The following is a 13,457-nucleotide window of genomic DNA, read 5'->3' on the forward strand; positions in this document are numbered from 1 at the left end:
GGTGAGGGGTGAGGGGCGACTCCGGTCTGGGGCTGTGGTGTGGGATGGCTTGAGGAAGGACGGAAAGGGAGGAGATAATGGGAGGGAGGAGAATGGTTGCCAAGTGTGGAAGAGGGGATTGATGGGTGGGGGAGGGTTATACTGGGGGGGCGGGTGTAGGCGTGGAGGGTACACTCGGGTAATAACACATCAACACCTCACTCTACACTCGCGTGTGATTTATGTAGCCTAAACCTCCAGGGAACAAGGAATGGAACCAGATGACGACAGCAGCGATAATCCTGGAGAGTCCCTGGCTTCGATCAGCAGCAGCAGCAGCGGTGGTGGTGACCTCGTGTTTGTGTCGTTTCCTGTCCGTGACGCAGTGAAGTTGTCGTGTTATGTTCCCAGGAACACGACACATGTGGGGCTGTCCTCGGGCATGGCGCCAATCTTCTCCATGTGAATGTTTTGTCGTGGCGAACAATGGCGGTGTTTACCCAGCATTTTACATGAGACTGACAAGAAATTCTGACCTAGGACTGTGGGAGGCACAGACGAAGGAAAGATATATAAGTTACCGATGATAATGTGAGACACTTCCAGTAATGGATTGGTGTAGTGAATCATGGGTTCAGTCTCTGTCAGGTGGATGTGTCTTGCTGTGGTTGGCGTCCGGGTCTGTTGCTGTGGCGGCCACGTCTTGAAGTGCGGTGGTGACGTCATGTGCCGTGGCACCGACGTCATCTCCTATGAAATTGACGTCTCTATTTCCGTGGCGTCACGTCTCATGGACCGTCGAAGTGTTAAGGTGCAGCGTCGACATTTGCCTTGTTCTGGGGTGGTCAGGTCAGGTCAGGTCTTGTGTTGAGGGTTGGGGTGTCATGTGATAGGTCTGCCACGTCTGCCGCTGTCATGGCACGCCCTTCTGACGTGGTGGAGTAGCCACCTTATCGCGTGTGGTCGACGTGTCAAGAAGGACGTCCCTACTGGCCTCATATTGACCTGCAGCTCCTGCAAGAATCATGTGGTTTTTCGCCCTGGTCACTTTCTGGGCTCGCTCCAAGAGGACATGTCTGCTCCTTACTGAATATTCATATTTTATTTTCCTCACTCTCCCTCATCTCCCTTTATGTTACCTTGTTTAGTCTATTACTTTCTCTTTATACGTTCTCTCCATCCACCATAGTCTTTGGGATGACGAAAGAATAACTGAGTGTTTGGTCATATTTACTGATAATCTATATCGATTAATCACGACCTCTGGTGCCACAAGTCAAAGTGATCAACAATAATCACATTTTCATCCGATCTGTGAGACCCATGCGATTGATCACGACCTCCGGGTCGGGTACAGATTTAGTGATGACCTTCATAACTGATCACAACTATTAAAAACAATGACTGAGAACCTGCAAATCACTGATCATGACCCCTCGAAGTACTTCGTAGGAACCTTGAAGGTAAAGCAGGTCCTCACCGCAGGTAGAATCGAAGCTGAGAACTTCCTCTAAATGGCCACCAGTGCGCCTGCTGGAGCTACCTACTTTTCTGAGCCATAATTAAGATTCTTTTCCTGTAAAGTCCCGACCCACATTTAAGTAATATCCAACCTCTTTCAAAGCAACTAATTATGGTGGTTCTTGCCCTTTAATAAGTTATACCAAACCATCCATTACTGGAATATCAGACCAGCGTCTGTTTAACTACCTCTGTAAACCCGTCAATTACAGAGAGGACACACATCAACTAACCTTCCTTTAACTATCAATTACCGTTGGACTGTGATCTACCGATGTAGCTAACAACGGGGTCTTTGAACAACATCCTAAATTGTTTTCCAGCACCGGTAGAGCAAGATAGAGTCCAGGTATAATTAACTCCAGCGTAACTTGTCACTCATGACCTGTAATTCTTATGGTCGTATACGAGTAATTGATGGTTTCTCATGACTCTAGAGAGATCCAGTTGCGCACTTCTTGTAGTTTATGGAAATGAACAGCAAACTTGTACAGTGTTCAGTCACTCGTACAGACTTGGCTCTATCTAAAGTGTTAAGTAGAACTCCTAAAGTGTTCCGTAGGTTATGTGCAATGTTAAGTGGGTCAGTTATAACATTGTTCACTAGATCACCTATAGTGTTCACTAAATCACCTGTAGTGTTCAGTTGATCACCTATAGTGTTCACTAGATCACCTATAGTGTTCACTAAATCACCTGTAGTGTTCACTAGATCACCTGTAGTGTTCAGTCGGGTTCTGTGGACTCAGGTTACTCTATCTATCTACGCATCTATCTGCATCTGTCTGTTTGTCTATTTATGTAACTGTCTGTCTATCTCTCTGCTTACCTGCATATCAGACAGTCTTTATCTGTCTGTATGTCTAACTGTCTGTCTGTCTGTCTGTCTCTCTCTCTCTCTCTCTCTCTCTCTACCCACTTTTCTGTTTCTGTCAGCATGACAACTTACAGCTCACCACTACACAACTGTGTACAGTTATCAAGATGTCTATCACGTCACATAGTTTGAAACACTGGAGAGCTCTGGTATTACCTGTATGGTGGGTCATCATGATCACAACAAACGTCCCACTTACCCTCCACTTCCGTCTTGATGAACCGTATATGACAAGTGGAAGTCTCGTGAAGGAAACCATATCAAGGCGTTTTTGTGTTTGAGTAGAACCAAACGGAATTGGTTTGCGCTGGGTGGGTACCTGCCTGCACTGAACGAACTTTTGGGAGTGTTTTACACACACACACACACACACACACACACACACACACACACACACGCACACACACACACACACACACACACACACACACACACACTTGATAATGGATCCACCGTTGATCTGTATCAGAAACATATATAAGAGAGTTGTTCAGTTGATCATGAGACTCCATACTTAAGAATGGTGTTGAGATACGTGACCTGTAGTGTCATGCGTTGTTCATGACGTGCATTATTTACCGCCTGATATATCTTGCTGAAGACACGTTTGATAAGAACTATGATGGAGGAGGTTGAAGGACATGAAAGCCATTATTACTGTATCCGCAGCAACATTGTTGAAGACTGTAATATTCATCTCATTGATATGCATGAATATGCATGGAAACTTGTGCATAGCAGGAGTACGTGTGAAGGAGGCTACTTATATGTCTGATGGATTTTAAGATAAAGACATAATATAGTTTCCATGCGGTCAGGGATCAGTTGACTGATCTCATAATGCGATCTGGTTGCCCCAGCGATCAGGCATTATAAACTAAAGATAAGATTGATAACGTCTGTATGTATGTTTGTGTGTACTCTTCATCAATGACCTATTTATATTATACAGGGAGAGGGCTATAATTGTGAGGCCCCATCTCTTGTGTATGTATGATCATGTCCATGTGTGTGTGTGTGTGTGTGTGTGTGTGTGTGTGTGTGTGTGTGTGTGTGTGTGTGTGTGTGTGTGTGTGTGTGTGTGTGTGTGTGTGTGTGTGTGTGTGTGTGTTTGTGTGTGTGTGTGTGTGTGTGTGTGTGTGTGTGTGTGTGTGTTTGTGTGTGTGTGTGTGTGTGTGTGTGGGTGTGTGAACAAGATCTCCCTGTAATAAACTTCCATCAAGTTTTGTACCATGGAACCTTTCACATAAACCTGAATCATCGACATTCTATCCAATCAGCCACACTTGCACGTGATCCCCAGCAGGACAGACACACTCTACACCTTAGTGTAGCACACAGTTTGCACACATCTTCGTGCACTCAACTCTTTTCTTCTATGACAAAAAATGATAAAGTTTAAGAGATTCTTTCTACAAGCTTCTTCAAGGCTTTCGTGTCGTGCATGCAAACGCCTTGTGCTTGATGTAACCATCACGCCAATTTGTCCTCCGGCCTTTGGAAATCCACAACACGCGAGCTACAATTATGTACACATGACAATGGCCAACAAGAAGTTCTGACGTGAATTGTAGATTAAATTTTTCTTTCCTGGGCCGCTCCAGTGAATCAGAAATGGAGACATTATTGAATCTGTCTCTGATTAAGTCATTTGGGAGATTGTTTGTTTACTATTCACTGGGATAACCAACACACGAACTAAAAACGATACCATGGCTTTGTTGGTATCATGACGTCATGGACAAGGGAAACAAAAGTCAATAATCAGTGTGAGAAAATGACATTTGTTTTGTAAGTAAATGTTGAAGCGATTCAGGGTAGGATATGGGTACACTGGAGGCTTTCCAATCCTTCTACACCAGTAATTGGATCAGAAAAGATTACAGATAAAGAATTCGAACTGGCAAAGTAAACAGGAAAACAACTTTTCTCTCAAACTTTATATATTTGCAAAAAAGGGTCAGGTCAAAGGTCACCAATGTGTCACGTTCTCCCTCAGTTCCTCTCTTATGTGTCATGCACGTGTCGCCCTGCAGGACAGCCCTGGGGGCCAGATTACGTCCTAAGTCCCTCTGGCTCGATATCAAGTCTATTGTAAGCCATAAAAGAGGACGAGTTTCGCACGAAGCGGTCAGGAATAAAATCGTCAATATCTACATAAAAGAGAAAAGGTTTCTCGTAAACATTATAGAATTGATGCTCTGTATATTAATTCTAACTGACTGTCTATAACACAATGTACAGCTTTGTTAAACTCTGAGGAAAAGCAAGAAATTTCACATCTATTCATGTTATGGAATCAACGTGGCATAAAGACGCGTCCTCAACTGATGCCTTTGAAGACTCCAGGTATATGGTGACTGTGTAACGGAAAGCGGGAGGGAAATGAGTATACTTGAAGGAGGAGAGGCAATGGGTACACTTCAAAGGTGAGGGGAATGACTGTCCTTCAGAGGGGAAGGAGAATGAGTATACTTCGCAGTTTTCTTGCTGGAAAAATTAGGGGAGGGACTGAGCCAGCGAGTGAGGCTGGACGACTATCATCCAGGAGAGGCAGGAGCCGGTCTGGAAGCAGGTGAGGCTGGAAAAGTATCATCCAAGAGAGGCCTTGGTCAGTCTAGAAGTAGATGAGGCTGGAAAAAATATCATCCAGAGGGAGTCGGTCTGGAAGAGGGAAGGTCTGGAAAAAGTTGTATTCAGTTGTATAAGAAAGATATAAGACGGGCGAGTTACCATGGCAACAGATGAGGTAGGGAGACGCTAAACCAATAAACCCAGGAGGGTTTAGCTAGCCACCCCCCTACCTACACCATCCACACTCTGACACCTCCAACCATCCACCCACCTTCACCGCCCACCTACACCACCCGCCCACACCATTAGAAAGGGGGAAGGGGTATGTTTACAGACAATGATGGGGCGGTGACATTAAAACATCTGTCCTGCTGTACTATCAAAACATCTGTCATACTGTGACATTAAAACACCTGTCATGCCGTAGCATTAGCGTGACAGGTGTCCATTTCCAATACATCATATCCAGTATCCTGCAGTCTTGACTGGCACTCGCCAGTACCACGGGTCGTTCACCTCACACCTTGTTTAACGCAGGAGAAACATGTGTGGGTGGTGGTAGGTGGGTTAGGTGGGCGAGAGGAGGTATTATAGCGTGAGTAGGGTGGGTTAGGTGGGTGAGAGGAGGTATTATAGCGTGAGTAGGGTGGGTTAGGTGGACGAGAGGAGGTATTATAGCGTGAGTAGGGTGGGTTAGGTGGACGAGAGGAGGTATTATAGCGTGAGTAGCGTGGAAACGCACCATGCACGCCCACCTGACACGCCAGTAGTGTGGTCAAATACAGGAGGACTAGTGTCATGTGTCTGCTTCTGTTGTACAGGATTCCTTCACGTTTACCTGCTCTTATGGTACTAGAGATAGATAGATAGATAGATAGATAGAGAGAGGGAGGGAGAGAGAGAGAGAGAGAGAGAGAGAAATGTTAGACAAAATCAATTGGAAACAATGAACAGGATATTAGACTAATAACATGAACGGAATATAGATATCTTCTACGGTGAAAAATATATGGAAAATGAAGGACTAACACACACACACACACACACACACACACACACACACACACACCACACACACACACACACACACACACACACACACACACACACACACACATAAACGCGCGCGCGCGCGCGCACACACGCACACAGGTGAAGGTGTAACAAACTGAAAAACTAAAATGAAGCAAAAACAAACGAAGAGATCGACCTCCTATGCGGTGTTGCCACATCGTGACACGCATGTCATCTCGCAAGCTGGCGTCTCTACTTGTCTCCCCATCATCCACGAGAGACAAAAAGAAATTCAGCGTGGCAACAAGGCTCATGTGAGAACCAGCGGCGCTTCATGCATGACAAATGACAGAAAGTGGGTATACATGGTGGCACAGTACCTGGATGTCATCTGGCACGGAGCATAATGGCACCTGGCAACAATGCAAGCACTGTGCTGGCAACGGTGTCTACTTGACAACTGGCAATAGTGTCTGCAACTTGATCACTCAGTAATATTTTCCCGCCACCAGTTACGTCAGTCTAACAAAAACACCAATACTGTGTGGCCTGGAACACGTGTACTGCTCTTATATAATGTTACGTGGCTCACCCAGGAAGCAATAAGGCCTTGATTAAACCTACATATGTTTGTAGTTAACGACTGTAGAAAAATCGTTTTCTTTTTCGTCTGATTATCGAATGCGCTCGTTATTGAGTGGTGTTCCCTGAGCAGCGTTCATATATATATGGGCTGATTAAAATAAACCTCATCTCTGGCTTGAAATACGTAAACTAGTTGTTGTGTAGTAGTTCCCAGGTCGTTAGGTGCACCATAAACCATCGCTATTCACTTGATAGGAGTAATTATGAAAGGCAAGATTCTTGTTTCATTGGTACTTAGATGTACTCCAGGGATCACTGATTTATGGTGGCGCCTGGTGGGTGGGGGAAGGATGTGTGGGAAGTGATGTGTGGAAACAGAGGGTTATGAGTGATGTGTGAGGATGTATGAGTACTGGGTGGGAGGTGGTGGGTGAGGTGTGATGGTTGGACGATGGAGAGAGAGGGGCAGGGCGGGTGAACATTGACTGGTGTTGACTGCTGTGCTGATAAAGATGATCTATCAAACGATCCAGTAATCATCTCACTATGAATTAATAACCTTTCTATCCTTAGTATTGACGGCAGAGCAATCCTCCCGTCAAATCGAGGGACTTAAGCTTGACCCCAGGAGACAGAGAGAGGTGGGACAAAGCTGGAGAGCAAGCTTGATGTGTTAAGTCAATATTCATTCTTACCGGAGTCTTCATAAGCTTTCCGAGTTTGATAAGATTCTGACACATCAAAATAGACTTTACCGGGTAAGTCAGCAGACGACGTTAATACCACTCAGCTGAGACAAGACAGACAGATGAACATGTTGCTAAGAAATCTACCGTCAATAATATAACTAATGACGTAATGTTTAACGTTACACTCTAAGTCGATAGACCATGATGATATCTGCTGCCTAAGGTCACCACGAAAATTACACCATGGCTTTGTGTTATGACGATGTTCAGTTCGTGCTGGTTCGTTTCTCCTGCTGCTGTAGGGGAAGAAGTTTGTTTGCCCCTACTGCTGTAGGGGAAGATGTGTGACCCCTCCTGCTGTTGCAGGGGAAGATGTGTGACCCCCTTCTGCTGCTACAAGGGAAGAAGTTGGTTTAGACACTTGACATCGTTGTGTCAATGCTAATATTTACTATCTATGAAGGGTTAAATCCGTAGTCTTGTTTATGTACTGTATTAATGGCCTTGCTCTCATCTGTGACTGATGTACGGCCTTGACTGAGTAAAAGGCTCTAACTTACCCGTGGCTTTGAGTAATCTAGGACGTTAACTGAACTAAAACCTTATTTGATCCAGTCTGACAGACGGGCGGACAGACAGGCGAACATACATACGTAAATATATACATATAGACAGACAAACAAATATCATCTATTTCTAAGAGAATAAACAATACTACAGCTAGGATATAAATAATAACAACAACTCAACAAACTACACTAACCTTACCTTTGTTAGTGAGGTAAGGAGCGAGTGTGTGCTTCTTGGCTGCTTAATAACAGAGTCAAGATTATTTTCTGAAAGTAATGAATACTTAAATCATAATTATTATAAACTGTATTCAAATATGGCCTTTAATGACTTAATTCCTGGTACTCCTACTTGAAAAATAAAGGCCAAGTGGCGCATTTCCATATCCTCTTCAATTATCATATTTTTTTACACTAATTAAGAGAAAGAAGGAAAAAATATATGTATATCTGAATATCTGCCTCATGGTTTGAAAAGCGTTTTTTGTGTGTTGGTGTGTGTGAGTAATTTCACTTGCAAGAAAATGTGATATACGATTATGGCAAAAATTACAGGTATAGAGTTAGCTAGTTATTACTGGTATTAGCCTTGTGTCACCTTGCCTTAATGACACTTGACACCTGGTGTGGCGGGTGTCACGGAATCACGGTAAATGAGGATTTATCGTAGTAAGAATCCGTGGCAGAAGTTGTGGTGTTTGTGGAGTGAACGGGTTTGGAACCGCCTGATGTAGTGAGAAATTCCAGTCAATGATAGTGATTTGTTTAGGATTTATGGTGGTGATTTAGGGCAACGAATATTTGTTACAGCACTTGGGATTTATGGTGCTGAAGGATTTATGCCACAGGAGATTTATGGCCTGTGAGGCTTTTCTTGAAGTTATGACGTATGGTAGTATGGCAGTGATGTATGGGAGTCACAATTTATGGTAGTGTGTGAGAATCTAAGGTCGCATGATCTTTTATTCTGTTGGTGAACGTCTATGATAAAACAGGGATCATACTTCATGAAAGAAGGATGACGAGTACGTATAGCAAGGAGGATTTCACCCTTGACTCCACCATGCAATGATCAGACATACCACCAGCTGCCCCTACCAGCACGCTCACACCCGCCACTCACTCCCTGGCACGCCCATCAGTTAGCACAACCAGTAATGCTTGCTTGCCTATATATATATATATATATATATATATATATATATATATATATATATATATATATATATATATATATACATATATGTGTGTGTGTGTGTGTGTGTGTGTGTGTGTGTGTGTGTGTGTGTGTGTATGTATGTGTGTGTGTGTGCCATTTCCCGGTGAGCGAGGCAGCGTTAAGAACAGATGAATTGAGTTTTTGGAAAGTAGTACAGGAGGGGAGGATTTTCAGCCCTCCGCTCCCGTCCTTCTTACTCGCCTTCCACGACACGCAGGGAATACGTGGGCACTATTGTTTTTCCTCTGTCCCTGATGAAAGAAACCCATATCTTATTGTAAGAATTTTACACATACACACACACACACACACATTCTTCTCACCTCACTAAATCAGGAGAGGCATGAGTGAGGTCAATGATCCCAGATGAACTTAAGACCAAGAATGTCCACAATGCGTACCAATGTGAGCCACATTTACCACCAGCAAGATAAACATTAATGAGGATTGTTGACACCACCAGTTCTCATCCACACACGACGTTGAATGTTTCTCAAAAGACCAAAGTCTTTCATTGAAAATTTCCAAACTGGATCTTTTGATAGCTAAAAAGCATTATATGATATATTTCATCTTTCTCTGGACTAATATCTCAGATAATGCGACAAAATATTCTAAATATTTTCTTGAATAATGTGGATATGTAGAATGGTCGATCTATGCAAACTACTGCACGTTATAAAGAGTTATATATTTACTACCTTTTTATATGTTATACTCAGGTATGCTTATATGTCCTTCAGGCAAGATAAAAAGGTATACTGAGCCTGACACCTCCATACTGCATGTAGGAGATGTCAGCACACCGTTTGCGTCTCGCTCAGGTAACAGTGACTTCTTCTCATACTGAACATACTCAGGTATGGCCACCCCGGGTCATGATGACACAGGAAGTAACCACGTGCAGATAAAACTTGCAAGTGTGGAGTGTACTGTCATGCGCCCGGGGAGGGGTCATGCATGACAGCATGACACATCACCTGCCATAATTCCTGACATCCTTCCGTCAACTCCCCAGGCCAGATCTTGGGGAGGAGGCGAGGGGGGAGGGGAGGCGGCTCCCCCCCCCCCTTCCTTCGATTCCACACTCCATCTTTTCGCAGTAGTTATGATACACAGGGGAATGTTATAGTATAGGATATACTGTGACATACTCACTTGCCGGGTACATAACGAAGCGAGTCATGCAGATCAATAGTGCAGAAGAAGGAGAGGAGGAAGGTGGACAAGAAGGAGGAGGAGGAGGAGGAGGAGGAGGAGGAGGAGAAATGATAGGGTTTTCCTATTGCGTTGGCAACATTGGCTCCCAATAACCAATCAGTCTACCTGTCCTTTGAAACATGACTCAAACATGACCTATTCATGAGAGCGACATGAGCAGCAATTGTACAGGATCATTTACCAAAGGCTATGGACCATGGGTGCTTCTGCATACCTCGCTCTGGGGCCATAAAGATCAGGTTCTCCAACAGTTCACAGGTCTCGTGGTATATATACCTAGTCCAGGTCTGTCATTGATCCTGCTCGGGGAGGTTAGGGAGGCAGGCACGTCCGTCGTTGGGTTGTGGTATAGGTCAGCAGCGGCTGTAGTGGTGCTCTGGTGACGGGGCTTCAAGACAGCGTTGCTCGGCATCCGATGGACACTCGTGACTTTCACAGGATCATCGCTACAGGCCTGAGGAGGGACATGGCTGGGTTTCAAGAGGACGCTGATGTGGGCTTCAGTACGACATGGTTGGGTTTCAATGGGAAGTGATTGGGCTTCAGTGGGGCGTTGTTGGGCTTTAAGGGGATGTAGCTGCGGGCCTCTGGGTTAACATGACAGGGCTTGAGAAGGATGTGGTCGTGTTTTAGACACAGGGTTTCCAGTGTCCACGGCGCAGCCACAGACACATATAGGCACAAACATACATGACTCTTAGTACACACACATATAACAGAAAATACATACGGAGGAAAATAGACATACAGATACATATGTAGAAAAACAGCCCACATGAAACCCTCAAACACAGAGACACACAGTTACACAATTTTCTCTAAATTTCCTACATTTTTTCTCTTCTCTTTACTCTGCCAAGGAAGTGATCCAGACAAGGACGAATCAGTTGATGTTTGGAACAACTGTTCGGAATGAAAGATTTTCAGACAAGTGACATAAGACTTCTAGTTTCTTAAATGTAAACTTATTTATGTGCGTCATGTGAGGTTTCTTAGATAGACTGGATATTACAGTGAGGCAGATACGCTTATTGTACTGCAACTGTAGAGCATCAGAGGTTGTGAAGGAGTTCAACATAACTTGCTTGCGTCTACCACACTGGCAAATCCCGTCCAGATCTAAACTTATGAAGGCAGTTCTGACGAGAAGAGAAATAGATCGAGCAAGAGAAGATGGAGTGGACTGGAAAATTGAGGATCGTAATGTTGAGTCCAGTTGGTTAACCGCTGATGGGAGGAAATCGTTGATAGAATGGTGGAAATGTGGGAGACAGATTAGACCTCTTAGAAACACCGTCGTTGCTGGGTAGAAAGGTGAGGTGGTAATCTAACAACAATTACAGAGATTGACCGGCCAGAGAAGAAACTAGGTATATGAAAACTGAGGAAAGCCAGAACAGGGCAATTTAGGGATCAGATTCCAGCGCCACACAGTGACAATAGATTTCGATATATCAAGAGTTGCAACAAAGGATTCCTTAAACTCTTCTAAAGAGGACAACCCGCCATAAGCAGCGTAGGAAGGGAGATCACACTGTTGGATTTCGCCTCGCTAAACACTGAAGACACCTCTGGTATGGTGGTTCAGGAGAAATTCAAAAACCGTACATACAGAAGTCAAAGCAACGAGAAGATAACTGGAGGGATTAGAACAGACGCCCTCCTCTGAAATGTGTTTCTAAGACGGAAAAGTTTTAATGTTTTTATGTAGATGAGCAAACATGAGAGCATAGTCAGAGGCAGACTACTTCAAAACTGGAGGAAGGACGCCATGTGTCCAAAAGCCTAGCATGTGTCCATAGAGAGAAGTACTTTTCGAGCTATTAGGATAGCGATTATATGTAAGGACACAGGATTAGTAGGAGGTAGTCTGAGAGTGAGGAAGGGACAGAACCATCCAAGGTGGAGTTCGGAATGAGTCGTTGGTGTAGAGAAGTGAAGGAAAAGCAGTAGAGCAAGGGTTGTAAGTAGGTACTGTTGGCCATAGACCAGAGGATCTGATCACCGGAAGTAGAGCAGTGTTTGTGGAAGTTCCTCTGGATGAAGGAACTCTTCGCTTCATGAACAACATATTGACGATGATTCTGTCGTAGATGGAAGGTGACTGAGAGTCGTAGGAGGGAGAGGGTTGCCAGGTCCGACACGATTGAGCCCTTGGCTGAACGGCCTCAGAACAAGAGCGGTTGGACTGGAAGAGGAGACAGTCGTAGAGGTAGAGGGAATATATGCATGCCATCTCTGCCACAGTAACCGAGAAATATACTCGTGGTGGAGACTGAAGCGTCATCCAGGAAGGAGAGGCAAGCTTCCTCAGGAAGATAGTCCAGTTATCGCTTTTATGGCGCCAATATTGACGTCCGGAAGGGCAGCCAGAGGAAATGCAATGAATATATATATATATATATATATATATATATATATATCAGCATCACGTCGTTACAGCATCCTTAACAGGGCTGTAAGAATAATGGTTCTGCAACTTCAGCGGTCATAATTTCCCTGGCGTTCCCCAGTATGAGGCTACATAAAGTACACTGGAAATTACACCACAAAAGGGGCCATTTTATCGGCTATTCAGCCCAGCGAAATGAAGAGAAAAACATCTTTAATAATAATTAGAAAGTAAAAAAGAGTCAGGGTCCCTCCAGGCTATTAAGAGTGACAACTAATATTTTTGACTTCAATTAAATCTTGTGCCGACTCAATTAAGTTTTTCTGAGTGACATCTTGGCAAGGAAGCTGGACGTGCAGGGTCTCAGAAAAGATGGCGAGGTTGGAAACTGAAATTTAATTTTCTAAAGCTCTTTGGTGAAGTATTTGGCATGGGACACCTTGCCTGAAAAGAGAGTGGGATGTGTCATGGAAAATGAAGAAAGAAAGTTGTCATTTAATACTCATTACTTTTTAATTGGGTAGTTAGTGAACAGAATTCTCTTGGATATAGAAGGGGATGATCTTGGTGTCTGTCATCCTAGTAGAAGGGAAATGCATATTTTGCATCTATTAAGATCACTTTTGTATATGATCAAAGACTTAGTATAAGTTTGCACATTACCTGCAAAATATTCATAGAACTGATTTTTTCTGCAAACTTTGTATATAAAGAAAATGAAGGTGCTGGTTGATCGCTACACTCTCCCTTCATAGGTTTATCTTCTCTTTAGTTAAGGGGCAAATGTGTGTGTGTGTGTGTGTGTGTGTGTGTGTGT

This window comes from Panulirus ornatus, chromosome 23 (genome assembly GCF_036320965.1).
Source record: "Panulirus ornatus isolate Po-2019 chromosome 23, ASM3632096v1, whole genome shotgun sequence".
Taxonomy (NCBI): Eukaryota; Metazoa; Arthropoda; class Malacostraca; order Decapoda; family Palinuridae; genus Panulirus; species Panulirus ornatus.